General features: G+C 40.6%; 33 non-coding genes across 33 annotated transcripts; all 33 read left to right on the top strand.

Moving 5' to 3' along the window:
* Window positions 1-89: 89 nt before the first annotated feature.
* LOC141327887 (5S ribosomal RNA) lies at window positions 90-208 on the top strand. Its single transcript, XR_012355156.1, has one exon. It is a non-coding gene; the product is annotated as a 5S ribosomal RNA (ribosomal RNA).
* Window positions 209-292: 84 nt separating this feature from the next.
* On the top strand, window positions 293-411 carry LOC141327724 (5S ribosomal RNA). Its single transcript, XR_012355001.1, has one exon. It is a non-coding gene; the product is annotated as a 5S ribosomal RNA (ribosomal RNA).
* An 801-nt stretch (window positions 412-1212) lies between these two features.
* On the top strand, window positions 1213-1331 carry LOC141327868 (5S ribosomal RNA). Its single transcript, XR_012355138.1, has one exon. It is a non-coding gene; the product is annotated as a 5S ribosomal RNA (ribosomal RNA).
* Window positions 1332-1415: 84 nt separating this feature from the next.
* Window positions 1416-1534, top strand: LOC141327515 (5S ribosomal RNA). Its single transcript, XR_012354805.1, has one exon. It is a non-coding gene; the product is annotated as a 5S ribosomal RNA (ribosomal RNA).
* Window positions 1535-2335: 801 nt separating this feature from the next.
* LOC141326686 (5S ribosomal RNA) lies at window positions 2336-2454 on the top strand. The gene has a single exon (XR_012354040.1). It is a non-coding gene; the product is annotated as a 5S ribosomal RNA (ribosomal RNA).
* An 84-nt stretch (window positions 2455-2538) lies between these two features.
* LOC141327514 (5S ribosomal RNA) lies at window positions 2539-2657 on the top strand. The gene has a single exon (XR_012354804.1). It is a non-coding gene; the product is annotated as a 5S ribosomal RNA (ribosomal RNA).
* Window positions 2658-3458: 801 nt separating this feature from the next.
* On the top strand, window positions 3459-3577 carry LOC141326872 (5S ribosomal RNA). Its single transcript, XR_012354218.1, has one exon. It is a non-coding gene; the product is annotated as a 5S ribosomal RNA (ribosomal RNA).
* Window positions 3578-4378: 801 nt separating this feature from the next.
* Window positions 4379-4497, top strand: LOC141327886 (5S ribosomal RNA). The gene has a single exon (XR_012355155.1). It is a non-coding gene; the product is annotated as a 5S ribosomal RNA (ribosomal RNA).
* Window positions 4498-4581: 84 nt separating this feature from the next.
* LOC141327723 (5S ribosomal RNA) lies at window positions 4582-4700 on the top strand. The gene has a single exon (XR_012355000.1). It is a non-coding gene; the product is annotated as a 5S ribosomal RNA (ribosomal RNA).
* An 801-nt stretch (window positions 4701-5501) lies between these two features.
* Window positions 5502-5620, top strand: LOC141326753 (5S ribosomal RNA). Its single transcript, XR_012354104.1, has one exon. It is a non-coding gene; the product is annotated as a 5S ribosomal RNA (ribosomal RNA).
* Window positions 5621-6421: 801 nt separating this feature from the next.
* Window positions 6422-6540, top strand: LOC141327885 (5S ribosomal RNA). Its single transcript, XR_012355154.1, has one exon. It is a non-coding gene; the product is annotated as a 5S ribosomal RNA (ribosomal RNA).
* An 84-nt stretch (window positions 6541-6624) lies between these two features.
* Window positions 6625-6743, top strand: LOC141327722 (5S ribosomal RNA). The gene has a single exon (XR_012354999.1). It is a non-coding gene; the product is annotated as a 5S ribosomal RNA (ribosomal RNA).
* An 801-nt stretch (window positions 6744-7544) lies between these two features.
* On the top strand, window positions 7545-7663 carry LOC141326796 (5S ribosomal RNA). Its single transcript, XR_012354145.1, has one exon. It is a non-coding gene; the product is annotated as a 5S ribosomal RNA (ribosomal RNA).
* An 84-nt stretch (window positions 7664-7747) lies between these two features.
* Window positions 7748-7866, top strand: LOC141327513 (5S ribosomal RNA). The gene has a single exon (XR_012354803.1). It is a non-coding gene; the product is annotated as a 5S ribosomal RNA (ribosomal RNA).
* Window positions 7867-8667: 801 nt separating this feature from the next.
* On the top strand, window positions 8668-8786 carry LOC141326871 (5S ribosomal RNA). Its single transcript, XR_012354217.1, has one exon. It is a non-coding gene; the product is annotated as a 5S ribosomal RNA (ribosomal RNA).
* Window positions 8787-9587: 801 nt separating this feature from the next.
* LOC141327883 (5S ribosomal RNA) lies at window positions 9588-9706 on the top strand. Its single transcript, XR_012355152.1, has one exon. It is a non-coding gene; the product is annotated as a 5S ribosomal RNA (ribosomal RNA).
* Window positions 9707-9790: 84 nt separating this feature from the next.
* Window positions 9791-9909, top strand: LOC141327720 (5S ribosomal RNA). The gene has a single exon (XR_012354997.1). It is a non-coding gene; the product is annotated as a 5S ribosomal RNA (ribosomal RNA).
* An 801-nt stretch (window positions 9910-10710) lies between these two features.
* On the top strand, window positions 10711-10829 carry LOC141327512 (5S ribosomal RNA). The gene has a single exon (XR_012354802.1). It is a non-coding gene; the product is annotated as a 5S ribosomal RNA (ribosomal RNA).
* Window positions 10830-10913: 84 nt separating this feature from the next.
* On the top strand, window positions 10914-11032 carry LOC141326649 (5S ribosomal RNA). Its single transcript, XR_012354005.1, has one exon. It is a non-coding gene; the product is annotated as a 5S ribosomal RNA (ribosomal RNA).
* An 801-nt stretch (window positions 11033-11833) lies between these two features.
* LOC141326574 (5S ribosomal RNA) lies at window positions 11834-11952 on the top strand. Its single transcript, XR_012353930.1, has one exon. It is a non-coding gene; the product is annotated as a 5S ribosomal RNA (ribosomal RNA).
* Window positions 11953-12036: 84 nt separating this feature from the next.
* Window positions 12037-12155, top strand: LOC141326637 (5S ribosomal RNA). The gene has a single exon (XR_012353993.1). It is a non-coding gene; the product is annotated as a 5S ribosomal RNA (ribosomal RNA).
* An 801-nt stretch (window positions 12156-12956) lies between these two features.
* Window positions 12957-13075, top strand: LOC141326846 (5S ribosomal RNA). Its single transcript, XR_012354193.1, has one exon. It is a non-coding gene; the product is annotated as a 5S ribosomal RNA (ribosomal RNA).
* An 84-nt stretch (window positions 13076-13159) lies between these two features.
* LOC141327511 (5S ribosomal RNA) lies at window positions 13160-13278 on the top strand. Its single transcript, XR_012354801.1, has one exon. It is a non-coding gene; the product is annotated as a 5S ribosomal RNA (ribosomal RNA).
* Window positions 13279-14079: 801 nt separating this feature from the next.
* LOC141326752 (5S ribosomal RNA) lies at window positions 14080-14198 on the top strand. Its single transcript, XR_012354103.1, has one exon. It is a non-coding gene; the product is annotated as a 5S ribosomal RNA (ribosomal RNA).
* An 801-nt stretch (window positions 14199-14999) lies between these two features.
* Window positions 15000-15118, top strand: LOC141327882 (5S ribosomal RNA). The gene has a single exon (XR_012355151.1). It is a non-coding gene; the product is annotated as a 5S ribosomal RNA (ribosomal RNA).
* Window positions 15119-15202: 84 nt separating this feature from the next.
* On the top strand, window positions 15203-15321 carry LOC141327718 (5S ribosomal RNA). Its single transcript, XR_012354996.1, has one exon. It is a non-coding gene; the product is annotated as a 5S ribosomal RNA (ribosomal RNA).
* An 801-nt stretch (window positions 15322-16122) lies between these two features.
* Window positions 16123-16241, top strand: LOC141327510 (5S ribosomal RNA). Its single transcript, XR_012354800.1, has one exon. It is a non-coding gene; the product is annotated as a 5S ribosomal RNA (ribosomal RNA).
* An 84-nt stretch (window positions 16242-16325) lies between these two features.
* On the top strand, window positions 16326-16444 carry LOC141326625 (5S ribosomal RNA). Its single transcript, XR_012353981.1, has one exon. It is a non-coding gene; the product is annotated as a 5S ribosomal RNA (ribosomal RNA).
* Window positions 16445-17245: 801 nt separating this feature from the next.
* On the top strand, window positions 17246-17364 carry LOC141327509 (5S ribosomal RNA). Its single transcript, XR_012354799.1, has one exon. It is a non-coding gene; the product is annotated as a 5S ribosomal RNA (ribosomal RNA).
* Window positions 17365-17448: 84 nt separating this feature from the next.
* LOC141326613 (5S ribosomal RNA) lies at window positions 17449-17567 on the top strand. The gene has a single exon (XR_012353969.1). It is a non-coding gene; the product is annotated as a 5S ribosomal RNA (ribosomal RNA).
* Window positions 17568-18368: 801 nt separating this feature from the next.
* On the top strand, window positions 18369-18487 carry LOC141326845 (5S ribosomal RNA). Its single transcript, XR_012354191.1, has one exon. It is a non-coding gene; the product is annotated as a 5S ribosomal RNA (ribosomal RNA).
* Window positions 18488-18571: 84 nt separating this feature from the next.
* LOC141327507 (5S ribosomal RNA) lies at window positions 18572-18690 on the top strand. Its single transcript, XR_012354797.1, has one exon. It is a non-coding gene; the product is annotated as a 5S ribosomal RNA (ribosomal RNA).
* Window positions 18691-19491: 801 nt separating this feature from the next.
* LOC141326750 (5S ribosomal RNA) lies at window positions 19492-19610 on the top strand. Its single transcript, XR_012354102.1, has one exon. It is a non-coding gene; the product is annotated as a 5S ribosomal RNA (ribosomal RNA).
* Window positions 19611-19885: the final 275 nt, after the last annotated feature.

Genomic DNA, 19885 nt, shown 5'->3' with positions numbered 1-19885 from the left:
AAGCTTTTGCCTTTTCTTCACTATTTATATAATATGCTGGCTTTTACGGAGACTGATCTTTAAATAGCCCACTTTTTGGAGCAGCCCTCGCTTATGGCCATATCGCGCTGAGAGCGCCCGATCTCGTCTGATCTCGGAAGCTAAGCAGCGTCGGGCCTGGTTAGTACTTGGATGGGAGACCGCCTGGGAATACCAGGTGCTGTAAGCTTTTGCCTTTTCTTCACCATTTATACAATATGCTGGCTTTTACGGAGGCTGATCTTTAAATAGCCCACTTTTTGGAGCAGCCCTCGCTTATGGCCATACCGCGCTGAGAGCGCCCGATCTCGTCTGATCTCGGAAGCTAAGCAGCGTCGGGCCTGGTTAGTACTTGGATGGGAGACCGCCTGGGAATATCAGGTGCTGTAAGCTTTTGCCTTTTCTTCACTATTTATATAATATGCTGGCTTTTAGAAAGACGTGTTTTACCGCTCTATTTATTACAATCATTTACATGTATTATAGAGTTTTAAGTGTTTTACATGTTTTTTAGGCCATTTTATTACTCTTAACATTTTAAGTGTATGTGTCTTTAATAAATGGATGGTTGGCCTGTCATGTGACTAGACACATGACAGGAAGCAGGAAGTACAACTGTATAAGAGAGCAGCATGACAAACAAAGGACAGTCACCAAACTGTTGGATTGAGGAGTTGCTAATTTTAGAGCTCACCTTTCCATTCACCACCTGCAAACTTTGGATTACACTTTCTGTGGATTGTATATACACTGGTGGACACTCACATTGGACTTATCAACACACTGGGGTTCTTGGACTGTTTTTAGGGTATGGACAAATGAACTGTATTCTTTTAACAGAGTTTACCTGTTTTTAGGGTATGGGCAAATGAACTGTATTCTTTTAACAGAGTTTACCTAGTTTTATCGTGTTGTTTTAAAGTCTTTTATGTGAACCTTGTAAATACACCAAATCTATTTAAACCAATTTTCTTTTATGTCTCATTCTTTTAACCACTAGTCATCTCTCACAGTTAAATCTGACCCCATTTTAGTCTTGTAACTCGGCTGATAAGGCCGATTGTTACACTTTTATGGGAGACCGCCTGGGAATACCAGGTGCTGTAAGCTTTTGCCTTTTCTTCACTATTTATATAATATGCTGGCTTTTACGGAGGCTGATCTTTAAATAGCCCACTTTTTGGAGCAGCCCTCGCTTATGGCCATACCGCGCTGAGAGCGCCCGATCTCGTCTGATCTCGGAAGCTAAGCAGCGTCGGGCCTGGTTAGTACTTGTATGGGAGACCGCCTGGGAATACCAGGTGCTGTAAGCTTTTGCCTTTTCTTCACTATTTATATAATATGCTGGCTTTTACGGAGGCTGATCTTTAAATAGCCCACTTTTTGGAGCATCCCTCGCTTATGGCCATACCGCGCTGAGAGCGCCCGATCTCGTCTGATCTCGGAAGCTAAGCAGCGTCGGGCCTGGTTAGTACTTGGATGGGAGACCGCCTGGGAATACCAGGTGCTGTAAGCTTTTGCCTTTTCTTCACTATTTATATAATATGCTGGCTTTTAGAAAGACGTGTTTTACCGCTCTATTTTTTACAATCATTTACATGTATTATAGAGTTTTAAGTGTTTTACATGTTTTTTAGGCCATTTTATTACTCTTAACATTTTAAGTGTATGTGTCTTTAATAAATGGATGGTTGGCCTGTCATGTGACTAGACACATGACAGGAAGCAGGAAGTACAACTGTATAAGAGAGCAGCATGACAAACAAAGGACAGTCACCAAACTGTTGGATTGAGGAGTTGCTAATTTTAGAGCTCACCTTTCCATTCACCACCTGCAAACTTTGGATTACACTTTCTGTGGATTGTATATACACTGGTGGACACTCACATTGGACTTATCAACACACTGGGGTTCTTGGACTGTTTTTAGAGTATGGACAAATGAACTGTATTCTTTTAACAGAGTTTACCTGTTTTTAGGGTATGGACAAATGAACTGTATTCTTTTAACAGAGTTTACCTAGTTTTATCGTGTTGTTTTAAAGTCTTTTATGTGAACCTTGTAAATACACCAAATCTATTTAAACCAATTTTCTTTTATGTCTCATTCTTTTAACCACTAGTCATCTCTCACAGTTAAATCTGACCCCATTTTAGTCTTGTAACTCGGCTGATAAGGCCGATTGTTACACTTTTATGGGAGACCGCCTGGGAATACCAGGTGCTGTAAGCTTTTGCCTTTTCTTCACTATTTATATAATATGCTGGCTTTTACGGAGGCTGATCTTTAAATAGCCCACTTTTTGGAGCAGCCCTCGCTTATTGCCATACCGCGCTGAGAGCGCCCGATCTCTTCTGATCTCGGAAGCTAAGCAGCGTAGGGCCTGGTTAGTACTTGGATGGGAGACCGCCTGGGAATACCAGGTGCTGTAAGCTTTTGCCTTTTCTTCACTATTTATATAATATGCTGGCTTTTACGGAGGCTGATCTTTAAATAGCCCACTTTTTGGAGCAGCCCTCGCTTATGGCCATACCGCGCTGAGAGCGCCCGATCTCGTCTGATCTCGGAAGCTAAGCAGCGTCGGGCCTGGTTAGTACTTGGATGGGAGACCGCCTGGGAATACCAGGTGCTGTAAGCTTTTGCCTTTTCTTCACTATTTATATAATATGCTGGCTTTTAGAAAGACGTGTTTTACCGCTCTATTTATTACAATCATTTACATGTATTATAGAGTTTTAAGTGTTTTACATGTTTTTTAGGCCATTTTATTACTCTTAACATTTTAAGTGTATGTGTCTTTAATAAATGGATGGTTGGCCTGTCATGTGACTAGACACATGACAGGAAGCAGGAAGTACAACTGTATAAGAGAGCAGCATGACAAACAAAGGACAGTCACCAAACTGTTGGATTGAGGAGTTGCTAATTTTAGAGCTCACCTTTCCATTCACCACCTGCAAACTTTGGATTACACTTTCTGTGGATTGTATATACACTGGTGGACAGTCACATTGGACTTATCAACACACTGGGGTTCTTGGACTGTTTTTAGGGTATGGACAAATGAACTGTATTCTTTTAACAGAGTTTACCTGTTTTTAGGGTATGGACAAATGAACTGTATTCTTTTAACAGAGTTTACCTAGTTTTATCGTGTTGTTTTAAAGTGTTTTATGTGAACCTTGTAAATACACCAAATCTATTTAAACCAATTTTCTTTTATGTCTCATTCTTTTAACCACTAGTCATCTCTCACAGTTAAATCTGACCCCATTTTAGTCTTGTAACTCGGCTGATAAGGCCGATTGATACACTTTTATGGGAGACCGCCTGGGAATACCAGGTGCTGTAAGCTTTTGCCTTTTCTTCACTATTTATATAATATGCTGGCTTTTACGGAGGCTGATCTTTAAATAGCCCACTTTTTGGAGCTGCCCTCGCTTATGGCCATACCGCGCTGAGAGAGCCCGATCTCGTCTGATCTCGGAAGCTAAACAGCGTCGGGCCTGGTTAGTACTTGGATAGGAGACCGCCTGGGAATACCAGGTGCTGTAAGCTTTTGCCTTTTCTTCACTATTTATATAATATGCTGGCTTTTAGAAAGACGTGTTTTACCGCTCTATTTATTACAATCATTTACATGTATTATAGAGTTTTAAGTGTTTTACATGTTTTTTAGGCCATTTTATTACTCTTAACATTTTAAGTGTATGTGTCTTTAATAAATGGATGGTTGGCCTGTCATGTGACTAGACACATGACAGGAAGCAGGAAGTACAACTGTATAAGAGAGCAGCATGACAAACAAAGGACAGTCACCAAACTGTTGGATTGAGGAGTTGCTAATTTTAGAGCTCACCTTTCCATTCACCACCTGCAAACTTTGGATTACACTTTCTGTGGATTGTATATACACTGGTGGACACTCACATTGGACTTATCAACACACTGGGGTTCTTGGACTGTTTTTAGGGTATGGACAAATGAACTGTATTCTTTTAACAGAGTTTACCTGTTTTTAGGGTATGGACAAATGAACTGTATTCTTTTAACAGAGTTTACCTAGTTTTATCGTGTTGTTTTAAAGTCTTTTATGTGAACCTTGTAAATACACCAAATCTATTTAAACCAATTTTCTTTTATGTCTCATTCTTTTAACCACTAGTCATCTCTCACAGTTAAATCTGACCCCATTTTAGTCTTGTAACTCGGCTGATAAGGCCGATTGTTACACTTTTACGGGAGACCGCCTGGGAATACCAGGTGCTGTAAGCTTTTGCCTTTTCTTCACTATTTATATAATATGCTGGCTTTTACGGAGGCTGATCTTTAAATAGCCCACTTTTTGGAGCAGCCCTCGCTTATGGCCATATCGCGCTGAGAGCGCCCGATCTCGTCTGATCTCGGAAGCTAAGCAGCGTCGGGCCTGGTTAGTACTTGGATGGGAGACCGCCTGGGAATACCAGGTGCTGTAAGCTTTTGCCTTTTCTTCACCATTTATACAATATGCTGGCTTTTACGGAGGCTGATCTTTAAATAGCCCACTTTTTGGAGCAGCCCTCGCTTATGGCCATACCGCGCTGAGAGCGCCCGATCTCGTCTGATCTCGGAAGCTAAGCAGCGTCGGGCCTGGTTAGTACTTGGATGGGAGACCGCCTGGGAATATCAGGTGCTGTAAGCTTTTGCCTTTTCTTCACTATTTATATAATATGCTGGCTTTTAGAAAGACGTGTTTTACCGCTCTATTTATTACAATCATTTACATGTATTATAGAGTTTTAAGTGTTTTACATGTTTTTTAGGCCATTTTATTACTCTTAACATTTTAAGTGTATGTGTCTTTAATAAATGGATGGTTGGCCTGTCATGTGACTAGACACATGACAGGAAGCAGGAAGTACAACTGTATAAGAGAGCAGCATGACAAACAAAGGACAGTCACCAAACTGTTGGATTGAGGAGTTGCTAATTTTAGAGCTCACCTTTCCATTCACCACCTGCAAACTTTGGATTACACTTTCTGTGGATTGTATATACACTGGTGGACAGTCACATTGGACTTATCAACACACTGGGGTTCTTGGACTGTTTTTAGGGTATGGACAAATGAACTATATTCTTTTAACAGAGTTTACCTGTTTTTAGGGTATGGACAAATGAACTGTATTCTTTTAACAGAGTTTACCTAGTTTTATCGTGTTGTTTTAAAGTCTTTTATGTGAACCTTGTAAATACACCAAATCTATTTAAACCAATTTTCTTTTATGTCTCATTCTTTTAACCACTAGTCATCTCTCACAGTTAAATCTGACCCCATTTTAGTCTTGTAACTCGGCTGATAAGGCCGATTGATACACTTTTATGGGAGACCGCCTGGGAATACCAGGTGCTGTAAGCTTTTGCCTTTTCTTCACTATTTATATAATATGCTGGCTTTTACGGAGGCTGATCTTTAAATAGCCCACTTTTTATAGCTGCCCTCGCTTATGGCCATACCGCGCTGAGAGCGCCCGATCTCGTCTGATCTCGGAAGCTAAACAGCGTCGGGCCTGGTTAGTACTTGGATAGGAGACCGCCTGGGAATACCAGGTGCTGTAAGCTTTTGCCTTTTCTTCACTATTTATATAATATGCTGGCTTTTAGAAAGACGTGTTTTACCGCTCTATTTATTACAATCATTTACATGTATTATAGAGTTTTAAGTGTTTTACATGTTTTTTAGGCCATTTTATTACTCTTAACATTTTAAGTGTATGTGTCTTTAATAAATGGATGGTTGGCCTGTCATGTGACTAGACACATGACAGGAAGCAGGAAGTACAACTGTATAAGAGAGCAGCATGACAAACAAAGGACAGTCACCAAACTGTTGGAATGAGGAGTTGCTAATTTTAGAGCTCACCTTTCCATTCACCACCTGCAAATTTTGGATTACACTTTCTGTGGATTGTATATACACTGGTGGACACTCACATTGGACTTATCAACACACTGGGGTTCTTGGACTGTTTTTAGGGTATGGACAAATGAACTGTATTCTTTTAACAGAGTTTACCTGTTTTTAGGGTATGGACAAATGAACTGTATTCTTTTAACAGAGTTTACCTAGTTTTATCGTGTTGTTTTAAAGTCTTTTATGTGAACCTTGTAAATACACCAAATCTATTTAAACCAATTTTCTTTTATGTCTCATTCTTTTAACCACTAGTCATCTCTCACAGTTAAATCTGACCCCATTTTAGTCTTGTAACTCGGCTGATAAGGCCGATTGTTACACTTTTACGGGAGACCGCCTGGGAATACCAGGTGCTGTAAGCTTTTGCCTTTTCTTCACTATTTATATAATATGCTGGCTTTTACGGAGACTGATCTTTAAATAGCCCACTTTTTGGAGCAGCCCTCGCTTATGGCCATATCGCGCTGAGAGCGCCCGATCTCGTCTGATCTCGGAAGCTAAGCAGCGTCGGGCCTGGTTAGTACTTGGATGGGAGACCGCCTGGGAATACCAGGTGCTGTAAGCTTTTGCCTTTTCTTCACCATTTATACAATATGCTGGCTTTTACGGAGGCTGATCTTTAAATAGCCCACTTTTTGGAGCAGCCCTCGCTTATGGCCATACCGCGCTGAGAGCGCCCGATCTCGTCTGATCTCGGAAGCTAAGCAGCGTCGGGCCTGGTTAGTACTTGGATGGGAGACCGCCTGGGAATATCAGGTGCTGTAAGCTTTTGCCTTTTCTTCACTATTTATATAATATGCTGGCTTTTAGAAAGACGTGTTTTACCGCTCTATTTATTACAATCATTTACATGTATTATAGAGTTTTAAGTGTTTTACATGTTTTTTAGGCCATTTTATTACTCTTAACATTTTAAGTGTATGTGTCTTTAATAAATGGATGGTTGGCCTGTCATGTGACTAGACACATGACAGGAAGCAGGAAGTACAACTGTATAAGAGAGCAGCATGACAAACAAAGGACAGTCACCAAACTGTTGGATTGAGGAGTTGCTAATTTTAGAGCTCACCTTTCCATTCACCACCTGCAAACTTTGGATTACACTTTCTGTGGATTGTATATACACTGGTGGACACTCACATTGGACTTATCAACACACTGGGGTTCTTGGACTGTTTTTAGGGTATGGACAAATGAACTGTATTCTTTTAACAGAGTTTACCTGTTTTTAGGGTATGGGCAAATGAACTGTATTCTTTTAACAGAGTTTACCTAGTTTTATCGTGTTGTTTTAAAGTCTTTTATGTGAACCTTGTAAATACACCAAATCTATTTAAACCAATTTTCTTTTATGTCTCATTCTTTTAACCACTAGTCATCTCTCACAGTTAAATCTGACCCCATTTTAGTCTTGTAACTCGGCTGATAAGGCCGATTGTTACACTTTTAAGGGAGACCGCCTGGGAATACCAGGTGCTGTAAGCTTTTGCCTTTTCTTCACTATTTATATAATATGCTGGCTTTTACGGAGGCTGATCTTTAAATAGCCCACTTTTTGGAGCAGCCCTCGCTTATGGCCATACCGCGCTGAGAGCGCCCGATCTTGTCTGATCTCGGAAGCTAAGCAGCGTCGGGCCTGGTTAGTACTTGTATGGGAGACCGCCTGGGAATACCAGGTGCTGTAAGCTTTTGCCTTTTCTTCACTATTTATATAATATGCTGGCTTTTACGGAGGCTGATCTTTAAATAGCCCACTTTTTGGAGCATCCCTCGCTTATGGCCATACCGCGCTGAGAGCGCCCGATCTCGTCTGATCTCGGAAGCTAAGCAGCGTCGGGCCTGGTTAGTACTTGGATGGGAGACCGCCTGGGAATACCAGGTGCTGTAAGCTTTTGCCTTTTCTTCACTATTTATATAATATGCTGGCTTTTAGAAAGACGTGTTTTACCGCTCTATTTTTTACAATCATTTACATGTATTATAGAGTTTTAAGTGTTTTACATGTTTTTTAGGCCATTTTATTACTCTTAACATTTTAAGTGTATGTGTCTTTAATAAATGGATGGTTGGCCTGTCATGTGACTAGACACATGACAGGAAGCAGGAAGTACAACTGTATAAGAGAGCAGCATGACAAACAAAGGACAGTCACCAAACTGTTGGATTGAGGAGTTGCTAATTTTAGAGCTCACCTTTCCATTCACCACCTGCAAACTTTGGATTACACTTTCTGTGGATTGTATATACACTGGTGGACAGTCACATTGGACTTATCAACACACTGGGGTTCTTGGACTGTTTTTAGGGTATGGACAAATGAACTGTATTCTTTTAACAGAGTTTACCTGTTTTTAGGGTATGGACAAATGAACTGTATTCTTTTAACAGAGTTTACCTAGTTTTATCGTGTTGTTTTAAAGTGTTTTATGTGAACCTTGTAAATACACCAAATCTATTTAAACCAATTTTCTTTTATGTCTCATTCTTTTAACCACTAGTCATCTCTCACAGTTAAATCTGACCCCATTTTAGTCTTGTAACTCGGCTGATAAGGCTGATTGATACACTTTTATGGGAGACCGCCTGGGAATACCAGGTGCTGTAAGCTTTTGCCTTTTCTTCACTATTTATATAATATGCTGGCTTTTACGGAGGCTGATCTTTAAATAGCCCACTTTTTGGAGCTGCCCTCGCTTATGGCCATACCGCGCTGAGAGAGCCCGATCTCGTCTGATCTCGGAAGCTAAACAGCGTCGGGCCTGGTTAGTACTTGGATAGGAGACCGCCTGGGAATACCAGGTGCTGTAAGCTTTTGCCTTTTCTTCACTATTTATATAATATGCTGGCTTTTAGAAAGACGTGTTTTACCGCTCTATTTATTACAATCATTTACATGTATTATAGAGTTTTAAGTGTTTTACATGTTTTTTAGGCCATTTTATTACTCTTAACATTTTAAGTGTATGTGTCTTTAATAAATGGATGGTTGGCCTGTCATGTGACTAGACACATGACAGGAAGCAGGAAGTACAACTGTATAAGAGAGCAGCATGACAAACAAAGGACAGTCACCAAACTGTTGGATTGAGGAGTTGCTAATTTTAGAGCTCACCTTTCCATTCACCACCTGCAAACTTTGGATTACACTTTCTGTGGATTGTATATACACTGGTGGACACTCACATTGGACTTATCAACACACTGGGGTTCTTGGACTGTTTTTAGGGTATGGACAAATGAACTGTATTCTTTTAACAGAGTTTACCTGTTTTTAGGGTATGGACAAATGAACTGTATTCTTTTAACAGAGTTTACCTAGTTTTATCGTGTTGTTTTAAAGTCTTTTATGTGAACCTTGTAAATACACCAAATCTATTTAAACCAATTTTCTTTTATGTCTCATTCTTTTAACCACTAGTCATCTCTCACAGTTAAATCTGACCCCATTTTAGTCTTGTAACTCGGCTGATAAGGCCGATTGTTACACTTTTACGGGAGACCGCCTGGGAATACCAGGTGCTGTAAGCTTTTGCCTTTTCTTCACTATTTATATAATATGCTGGCTTTTACGGAGGCTGATCTTTAAATAACCCACTTTTTGGAGCAGCCCTCGCTTATGGCCATATCGCGCTGAGAGCGCCCGATCTCGTCTGATCTCGGAAGCTAAGCAGCGTCGGGCCTGGTTAGTACTTGGATGGGAGACCGCCTGGGAATACCAGGTGCTGTAAGCTTTTGCCTTTTCTTCACCATTTATACAATATGCTGGCTTTTACGGAGGCTGATCTTTAAATAGCCCACTTTTTGGAGCAGCCCTCGCTTATGGCCATACCGCGCTGAGAGCGCCCGATCTCGTCTGATCTCGGAAGCTAAGCAGCGTCGGGCCTGGTTAGTACTTGGATGGGAGACCGCCTGGGAATATCAGGTGCTGTAAGCTTTTGCCTTTTCTTCACTATTTATATAATATGCTGGCTTTTAGAAAGACGTGTTTTACCGCTCTATTTATTACAATCATTTACATGTATTATAGAGTTTTAAGTGTTTTACATGTTTTTTAGGCCATTTTATTACTCTTAACATTTTAAGTGTATGTGTCTTTAATAAATGGATGGTTGGCCTGTCATGTGACTAGACACATGACAGGAAGCAGGAAGTACAACTGTATAAGAGAGCAGCATGACAAACAAAGGACAGTCACCAAACTGTTGGATTGAGGAGTTGCTAATTTTAGAGCTCACCTTTCCATTCACCACCTGCAAACTTTGGATTACACTTTCTGTGGATTGTATATACACTGGTGGACACTCACATTGGACTTATCAACACACTGGGGTTCTTGGACTGTTTTTAGGGTATGGACAAATGAACTGTATTCTTTTAACAGAGTTTACCTGTTTTTAGGGTATGGACAAATGAACTGTATTCTTTTAACAGAGTTTACCTAGTTTTATCGTGTTGTTTTAAAGTCTTTTATGTGAACCTTGTAAATACACCAAATCTATTTAAACCAATTTTCTTTTATGTCTCATTCTTTTAACCACTAGTCATCTCTCACAGTTAAATCTGACCCCATTTTAGTCTTGTAACTCGGCTGATAAGGCCGATTGTTACACTTTTATGGGAGACCGCCTGGGAATACCAGGTGCTGTAAGCTTTTGCCTTTTCTTCACTATTTATATAATAAGCTGGCTTTTACGGAGGCTGATCTTTAAATAGCCCACTTTTTGGAGCAGCCTTCGCTTATGGCCATACCGCGCTGAGAGCGCCCGATCTCGTCTGATCTCGGAAGCTAAGCAGCGTCGGGCCTGGTTAGTACTTGGATGGGAGACCGCCTGGGAATACCAGGTGCTGTAAGCTTTTGCCTTTTCTTCACTATGTATACAATATGCTGGCTTTTACGGAGGCTGATCTTTAAATAGCCCACTTTTTGGAGCAGCCCTCGCTTATGGCCATACCGCGCTGAGAGCGCCCGATCTCGTCTGATCTCGGAAGCTAAGCAGCGTCGGGCCAGGTTAGTACTTGGATGGGAGACCGCCTGGGAATACCAGGTGCTGTAAGCTTTTGCCTTTTCTTCACTATTTATATAATATGCTGGCTTTTAGAAAGACGTGTTTTACCGCTCTATTTATTACAATCATTTACATGTATTATAGAGTTTTAAGTGTTTTACATGTTTTTTAGGCCATTTTATTACTCTTAACATTTTAAGTGTATGTGTCTTTAATAAATGGATGGTTGGCCTGTCATATGACTAGACACATGACAGGAAGCAGGAAGTACAACTGTATAAGAGAGCAGCATGACAAACAAAGGACAGTCACCAAACTGTTGGATTGAGGAGTTGCTAATTTTAGAGCTCACCTTTCCATTCACCACCTGCAAACTTTGGATTACACTTTCTGTGGATTGTATATACACTGGTGGACACTCACATTGGACTTATCAACACACTGGGGTTCTTGGACTGTTTTTAGGGTATGGACAAATGAACTGTATTCTTTTAACAGAGTTTACCTGTTTTTAGGGTATGGACAAATGAACTGTATTCTTTTAACAGAGTTTACCTAGTTTTATCGTGTTGTTTTAAAGTCTTTTATGTGAACCTTGTAAATACACCAAATCTATTTAAACCAATTTTCTTTTATGTCTCATTCTTTTAACCACTAGTCATCTCTCACAGTTAAATCTGACCCCATTTTAGTCTTGTAACTCGGCTGATAAGGCCGATTGTTACACTTTTATGGGAGACCGCCTGGGAATACCAGGTGCTGTAAGCTTTTGCCTTTTCTTCACTATTTATATAATATGCTGGCTTTTACGGAGGCTGATCTTTAAATAGCCCACTTTTTGGAGCAGCCCTCGCTTATGGCCATACCGCGCTGAGAGCGCCCGATCTCGTCTGATCTCGGAAGCTAAGCAGCGTCGGGCCTGGTTAGTACTTGGATGGTAGACCGCCTGGGAATACCAGGTGCTGTAAGCTTTTGCCTTTTCTTCACTATGTATACAATATGCTGGCTTTTACGGAGGCTGATCTTTAAATAGCCCACTTTTTGGAGCAGCCCTCGCTTATGGCCATACCGCGCTGAGAGCGCCCGATCTCGTCTGATCTCGGAAGCTAAGCAGCGTCGGGCCAGGTTAGTACTTGGATGGGAGACCGCCTGGGAATACCAGGTGCTGTAAGCTTTTGCCTTTTCTTCACTATTTATATAATATGCTGGCTTTTAGAAAGACGTGTTTTACCGCTCTATTTATTACAATCATTTACATGTATTATAGAGTTTTAAGTGTTTTACATGTTTTTTAGGCCATTTTATTACTCTTAACATTTTAAGTGTATGTGTCTTTAATAAATGGATGGTTGGCCTGTCATGTGACTAGACACATGACAGGAAGCAGGAAGTACAACTGTATAAGAGAGCAGCATGACAAACAAAGGACAGTCACCAAACTGTTGGATTGAGGAGTTGCTAATTTTAGAGCTCACCTTTCCATTCACCAACTGCAAACTTTGGATTACACTTTCTGTGGATTGTATATACACTGGTGGACACTCACATTGGACTTATCAACACACTGGGGTTCTTGGACTGTTTTTAGGGTATGGACAAATGAACTGTATTCTTTTAACAGAGTTTACCTGTTTTTAGGGTATGGACAAATGAACTGTATTCTTTTAACAGAGTTTACCTAGTTTTATCGTGTTGTTTTAAAGTCTTTTATGTGAACCTTGTAAATACACCAAATCTATTTAAACCAATTTTCTTTTATGTCTCATTCTTTTAACCACTAGTCATCTCTCACAGTTAAATCTGACCCCATTTTAGTCTTGTAACTCGGCTGATAAGGCCGATTGTTACACTTTTACGGGAGACCGCCTGGGAATACCAGGTGCTGTAAGCTTTTGCCTTTTCTTCACTATTTATATAATATGCTGGCTTTTACGGAGGCTGATCTTTAAATAGCCCACTTTTTGGAGCAGCCCTCGCTTATGGGCATACCGCGCTGAGAGCGCCCGATCTCGTCTGATCTCGGAAGCTAAGCAGCGTCGGGCCTGCTTAGTACTTGGATGGGAGACCGCCTGGGAATACCAGGTGCTGTAAGCTTTTGCCTTTTCTTCACTATTTATATAATATGCTGGGTTTTACGGAGGTTGATTTTTAAATAGCCCACTTTTTGGAGCATCCCTCGCTTATGGCCATACCGCGCTGAGAGCGCCCGATCTCGTCTGATCTCGGAAGCTAAGCAGCGTCGGGCCTGGTTAGTACTTGGATGGGAGACCGCCTGGGAATACCAGGTGCTGTAAGCTTTTGCCTTTTCTTCACTATTTATATAATATGCTGGCTTTTAGAAAGACGTGTTTTACCGCTCTATTTATTACAATCATTTACATGTATTATAGAGTTTTAAGTGTTTTACATGTTTTTTAGGCCATTTTATTACTCTTAACATTTTAAGTGTATGTGTCTTTAATAAATGGATGGTTGGCCTGTCATGTGACTAGACACATGACAGGAAGCAGGAAGTACAACTGTATAAGAGAGCAGCATGACAAACAAAGGACAGTCACCAAACTGTTGGATTGAGGAGTTGCTAATTTTAGAGCTCACCTTTCCATTCACCACCTGCAAACTTTGGATTACACTTTCTGTGGATTGTATATACACTGGTGGACAGTCACATTGGACTTATCAACACACTGGGGTTCTTGGACTGTTTTTAGGGTATGGACAAATGAACTGTATTCTTTTAACAGAGTTTACCTGTTTTTAGGGTATGGACAAATGAACTGTATTCTTTTAACAGAGTTTACCTAGTTTTATCGTGTTGTTTTAAAGTCTTTTATGTGAACCTTGTAAATACACCAAATCTATTTAAACCAATTTTCTTTTATGTCTCATTCTTTTAACCACTAGTCATCTCTCACAGTTAAATCTGACCCCATTTTAGTCTTGTAACTCGGCTGATAAGGCCGATTGATACACTTTTATGGGAGACCGCCTGGGAATACCAGGTGCTGTAAGCTTTTGCCTTTTCTTCACTATTTATATAATATGCTGGCTTTTACGGAGGCTGATCTTTAAATAGCCCACTTTTTGGAGCTGCCCTCGCTTATGGCCATACCGCGCTGAGAGCGCCCGATCTCGTCTGATCTCGGAAGCTAAACAGCGTCGGGCCTGGTTAGTACTTGGATAGGAGACCGCCTGGGAATACCAGGTGCTGTAAGCTTTTGCCTTTTCTTCACTATTTATATAATATGCTGGCTTTTAGAAAGACGTGTTTTACCGCTCTATTTATTACAATCATTTACATGTATTATAGAGTTTTAAGTGTTTTACATGTTTTTTAGGCCATTTTATTACTCTTAACATTTTAAGTGTATGTGTCTTTAATAAATGGATGGTTGGCCTGTCATGTGACTAGACACATGACAGGAAGCAGGAAGTACAACTGTATAAGAGAGCAGCATGACAAACAAAGGACAGTCACCAAACTGTTGGATTGAGGAGTTGCTAATTTTAGAGCTCACCTTTCCATTCACCACCTGCAAACTTTGGATTACACTTTCTGTGGATTGTATATACACTGGTGGACACTCACATTGGACTTATCAACACACTGGGGTTCTTGGACTGTTTTTAGGGTATGGACAAATGAACTGTATTCTTTTAACAGAGTTTACCTGTTTTTAGGGTATGGACAAATGAACTGTATTCTTTTAACAGAGTTTACCTAGTTTTATCGTGTTGTTTTAAAGTCTTTTATGTGAACCTTGTAAATACACCAAATCTATTTAAACCAATTTTCTTTTATGTCTCATTCTTTTAACCACTAGTCATCTCTCACAGTTAAATCTGACCCCATTTTAGTCTTGTAACTCGGCTGATAAGGCCGATTGTTACACTTTTACGGGAGACCGCCTGGGAATACCAGGTGCTGTAAGCTTTTGCCTTTTCTTCACTATTTATATAATATGCTGGCTTTTACGGAGGCTGATCTTTAAATAACCCACTTTTTGGAGCAGCCCTCGCTTATGGCCATATCGCGCTGAGAGCGCCCGATCTCGTCTGATCTCGGAAGCTAAGCAGCGTCGGGCCTGGTTAGTACTTGGATGGGAGACCGCCTGGGAATACCAGGTGCTGTAAGCTTTTGCCTTTTCTTCACCATTTATACAATATGCTGGCTTTTACGGAGGCTGATCTTTAAATAGCCCACTTTTTGGAGCAGCCCTCGCTTATGGCCATACCGCGCTGAGAGCGCCCGATCTCGTCTGATCTCGGAAGCTAAGCAGCGTCGGGCCTGGTTAGTACTTGGATGGGAGACCGCCTGGGAATATCAGGTGCTGTAAGCTTTTGCCTTTTCTTCACTATTTATATAATATGCTGGCTTTTAGAAAGACGTGTTTTACCGCTCTATTTATTACAATCATTTACATGTATTATAGAGTTTTAAGTGTTTTACATGTTTTTTAGGCCATTTTATTACTCTTAACATTTTAAGTGTATGTGTCTTTAATAAATGGATGGTTGGCCTGTCATGTGACTAGACACATGACAGGAAGCAGGAAGTACAACTGTATAAGAGAGCAGCATGACAAACAAAGGACAGTCACCAAACTGTTGGATTGAGGAGTTGCTAATTTTAGAGCTCACCTTTCCATTCACCACCTGCAAACTTTGGATTACACTTTCTGTGGATTGTATATACACTGGTGGACACTCACATTGGACTTATCAACACACTGGGGTTCTTGGACTGTTTTTAGGGTATGGACAAATGAACTGTATTCTTTTAACAGAGTTTACCTGTTTTTAGGGTATGGACAAATGAACTGTATTCTTTTAACAGAGTTTACCTAGTTTTATCGTGTTGTTTTAAAGTCTTTTATGTGAACCTTGTAAATACACCAAATCTATTTAAACCAATTTTCTTTTATGTCTCATTCTTTTAACCACTAGTCATCTCTCACAGTTAAATCTGACCCCATTTTAGTCTTGTAACTCGGCTGATAAGGCCGATTGTTACACTTTTATGGGAGACCGCCTGGGAATACCAGGTGCTGTAAGCTTTTGCCTTTTCTTCACTATTTATATAATAAGCTGGCTTTTACGGAGGCTGATCTTTAAATAGCCCACTTTTTGGAGCAGCCTTCGCTTATGGCCATACCGCGCTGAGAGCGCCCGATCTCGTCTGATCTCGGAAGCTAAGCAGCGTCGGGCCTGGTTAGTACTTGGATGGGAGACCGCCTGGGAATACCAGGTGCTGTAAGCTTTTGCCTTTTCTTCACTATGTATACAATATGCTGGCTTTTACGGAGGCTGATCTTTAAATAGCCCACTTTTTGGAGCAGCCCTCGCTTATGGCCATACCGCGCTGAGAGCGCCCGATCTCGTCTGATCTCGGAAGCTAAGCAGCGTCGGGCCAGGTTAGTACTTGGATGGGAGACCGCCTGGGAATACCAGGTGCTGTAAGCTTTTGCCTTTTCTTCACTATTTATATAATATGCTGGCTTTTAGAAAGACGTGTTTTACCGCTCTATTTATTACAATCATTTACATGTATTATAGAGTTTTAAGTGTTTTACATGTTTTTTAGGCCATTTTATTACTCTTAACATTTTAAGTGTATGTGTCTTTAATAAATGGATGGTTGGCCTGTCATATGACTAGACACATGACAGGAAGCAGGAAGTACAACTGTATAAGAGAGCAGCATGACAAACAAAGGACAGTCACCAAACTGTTGGATTGAGGAGTTGCTAATTTTAGAGCTCACCTTTCCATTCACCACCTGCAAACTTTGGATTACACTTTCTGTGGATTGTATATACACTGGTGGACACTCACATTGGACTTATCAACACACTGGGGTTCTTGGACTGTTTTTAGGGTATGGACAAATGAACTGTATTCTTTTAACAGAGTTTACCTGTTTTTAGGGTATGGACAAATGAACTGTATTCTTTTAACAGAGTTTACCTAGTTTTATCGTGTTGTTTTAAAGTCTTTTATGTGAACCTTGTAAATACACCAAATCTATTTAAACCAATTTTCTTTTATGTCTCATTCTTTTAACCACTAGTCATCTCTCACAGTTAAATCTGACCCCATTTTAGTCTTGTAACTCGGCTGATAAGGCCGATTGTTACACTTTTATGGGAGACCGCCTGGGAATACCAGGTGCTGTAAGCTTTTGCCTTTTCTTCACTATTTATATAATATGCTGGCTTTTACGGAGGCTGATCTTTAAATAGCCCACTTTTTGGAGCAGCCCTCGCTTATGGCCATACCGCGCTGAGAGCGCCCGATCTCGTCTGATCTCGGAAGCTAAGCAGCGTCGGGCCTGGTTAGTACTTGGATGGGAGACCGCCTGGGAATACCAGGTGCTGTAAGCTTTTGCCTTTTCTTCACTATGTATACAATATGCTGGCTTTTACGGAGGCTGATCTTTAAATAGCCCACTTTTTGGAGCAGCCCTCGCTTATGGCCATACCGCGCTGAGAGCGCCCGATCTCGTCTGATCTCGGAAGCTAAGCAGCGTCGGGCCAGGTTAGTACTTGGATGGGAGACCGCCTGGGAATACCAGGTGCTGTAAGCTTTTGCCTTTTCTTCACTATTTATATAATATGCTGGCTTTTAGAAAGACGTGTTTTACCGCTCTATTTATTACAATCATTTACATGTATTATAGAGTTTTAAGTGTTTTACATGTTTTTTAGGCCATTTTATTACTCTTAACATTTTAAGTGTATGTGTCTTTAATAAATGGATGGTTGGCCTGTCATGTGACTAGACACATGACAGGAAGCAGGAAGTACAACTGTATAAGAGAGCAGCATGACAAACAAAGGACAGTCACCAAACTGTTGGATTGAGGAGTTGCTAATTTTAGAGCTCACCTTTCCATTCACCAACTGCAAACTTTGGATTACACTTTCTGTGGATTGTATATACACTGGTGGACACTCACATTGGACTTATCAACACACTGGGGTTCTTGGACTGTTTTTAGGGTATGGACAAATGAACTGTATTCTTTTAACAGAGTTTACCTGTTTTTAGGGTATGGACAAATGAACTGTATTCTTTTAACAGAGTTTACCTAGTTTTATCGTGTTGTTTTAAAGTCTTTTATGTGAACCTTGTAAATACACCAAATCTATTTAAACCAATTTTCTTTTATGTCTCATTCTTTTAACCACTAGTCATCTCTCACAGTTAAATCTGACCCCATTTTAGTCTTGTAACTCGGCTGATAAGGCCGATTGTTACACTTTTACGGGAGACCGCCTGGGAATACCAGGTGCTGTAAGCTTTTGCCTTTTCTTCACTATTTATATAATATGCTGGCTTTTACGGAGGCTGATCTTTAAATAGCCCACTTTTTGGAGCAGCCCTCGCTTATGGGCATACCGCGCTGAGAGCGCCCGATCTCGTCTGATCTCGGAAGCTAAGCAGCGTCGGGCCTGCTTAGTACTTGGATGGGAGACCGCCTGGGAATACCAGGTGCTGTAAGCTTTTGCCTTTTCTTCACTATTTATATAATATGCTGGGTTTTACGGAGGTTGATTTTTAAATAGCCCACTTTTTGGAGCATCCCTCGCTTATGGCCATACCGCGCTGAGAGCGCCCGATCTCGTCTGATCTCGGAAGCTAAGCAGCGTCGGGCCTGGTTAGTACTTGGATGGGAGACCGCCTGGGAATACCAGGTGCTGTAAGCTTTTGCCTTTTCTTCACTATTTATATAATATGCTGGCTTTTAGAAAGACGTGTTTTACCGCTCTATTTATTACAATCATTTACATGTATTATAGAGTTTTAAGTGTTTTACATGTTTTTTAGGCCATTTTATTACTCTTAACATTTTAAGTGTATGTGTCTTTAATAAATGGATGGTTGGCCTGTCATGTGACTAGACACATGACAGGAAGCAGGAAGTACAACTGTATAAGAGAGCAGCATGACAAACAAAGGACAGTCACCAAACTGTTGGATTGAGGAGTTGCTAATTTTAGAGCTCACCTTTCCATTCACCACCTGCAAACTTTGGATTACACTTTCTGTGGATTGTATATACACTGGTGGACAGTCACATTGGACTTATCAACACACTGGGGTTCTTGGACTGTTTTTAGGGTATGGACAAATGAACTGTATTCTTTTAACAGAGTTTACCTGTTTTTAGGGTATGGACAAATGAACTGTATTCTTTTAACAGAGTTTACCTAGTTTTATCGTGTTGTTTTAAAGTGTTTTATGTGAACCTTGTAAATACACCAAATCTATTTAAACCAATTTTCTTTTATGTCTCATTCTTTTAACCACTAGTCATCTCTCACAGTTAAATCTGACCCCATTTTAGTCTTGTAACTCGGCTGATAAGGCCGATTGATACACTTTTATGGGAGACCGCCTGGGAATACCAGGTGCTGTAAGCTTTTGCCTTTTCTTCACTATTTATATAATATGCTGGCTTTTACGGAGGCTGATCTTTAAATAGCCCACTTTTTGGAGCTGCCCTCGCTTATGGCCATACCGCGCTGAGAGCGCCCGATCTCGTCTGATCTCGGAAGCTAAACAGCGTCGGGCCTGGTTAGTACTTGGATAGGAGACCGCCTGGGAATACCAGGTGCTGTAAGCTTTTGCCTTTTCTTCACTATTTATATAATATGCTGGCTTTTAGAAAGACGTGTTTTACCGCTCTATTTATTACAATCATTTACATGTATTATAGAGTTTTAAGTGTTTTACATGTTTTTTAGGCCATTTTATTACTCTTAACATTTTAAGTGTATGTGTCTTTAATAAATGGATGGTTGGCCTGTCATGTGACTAGACACATGACAGGAAGCAGGAAGTACAACTGTATAAGAGAGCAGCATGACAAACAAAGGACAGTCACCAAACTGTTGGATT

The sequence above is a fragment of the Garra rufa genome, chromosome 2 (genome assembly GCF_049309525.1).
Source record: "Garra rufa chromosome 2, GarRuf1.0, whole genome shotgun sequence".
Lineage (NCBI taxonomy): Eukaryota > Metazoa > Chordata > Actinopteri > Cypriniformes > Cyprinidae > Garra > Garra rufa.
This window is presented reverse-complemented; position numbering and strand designations above follow the sequence as displayed.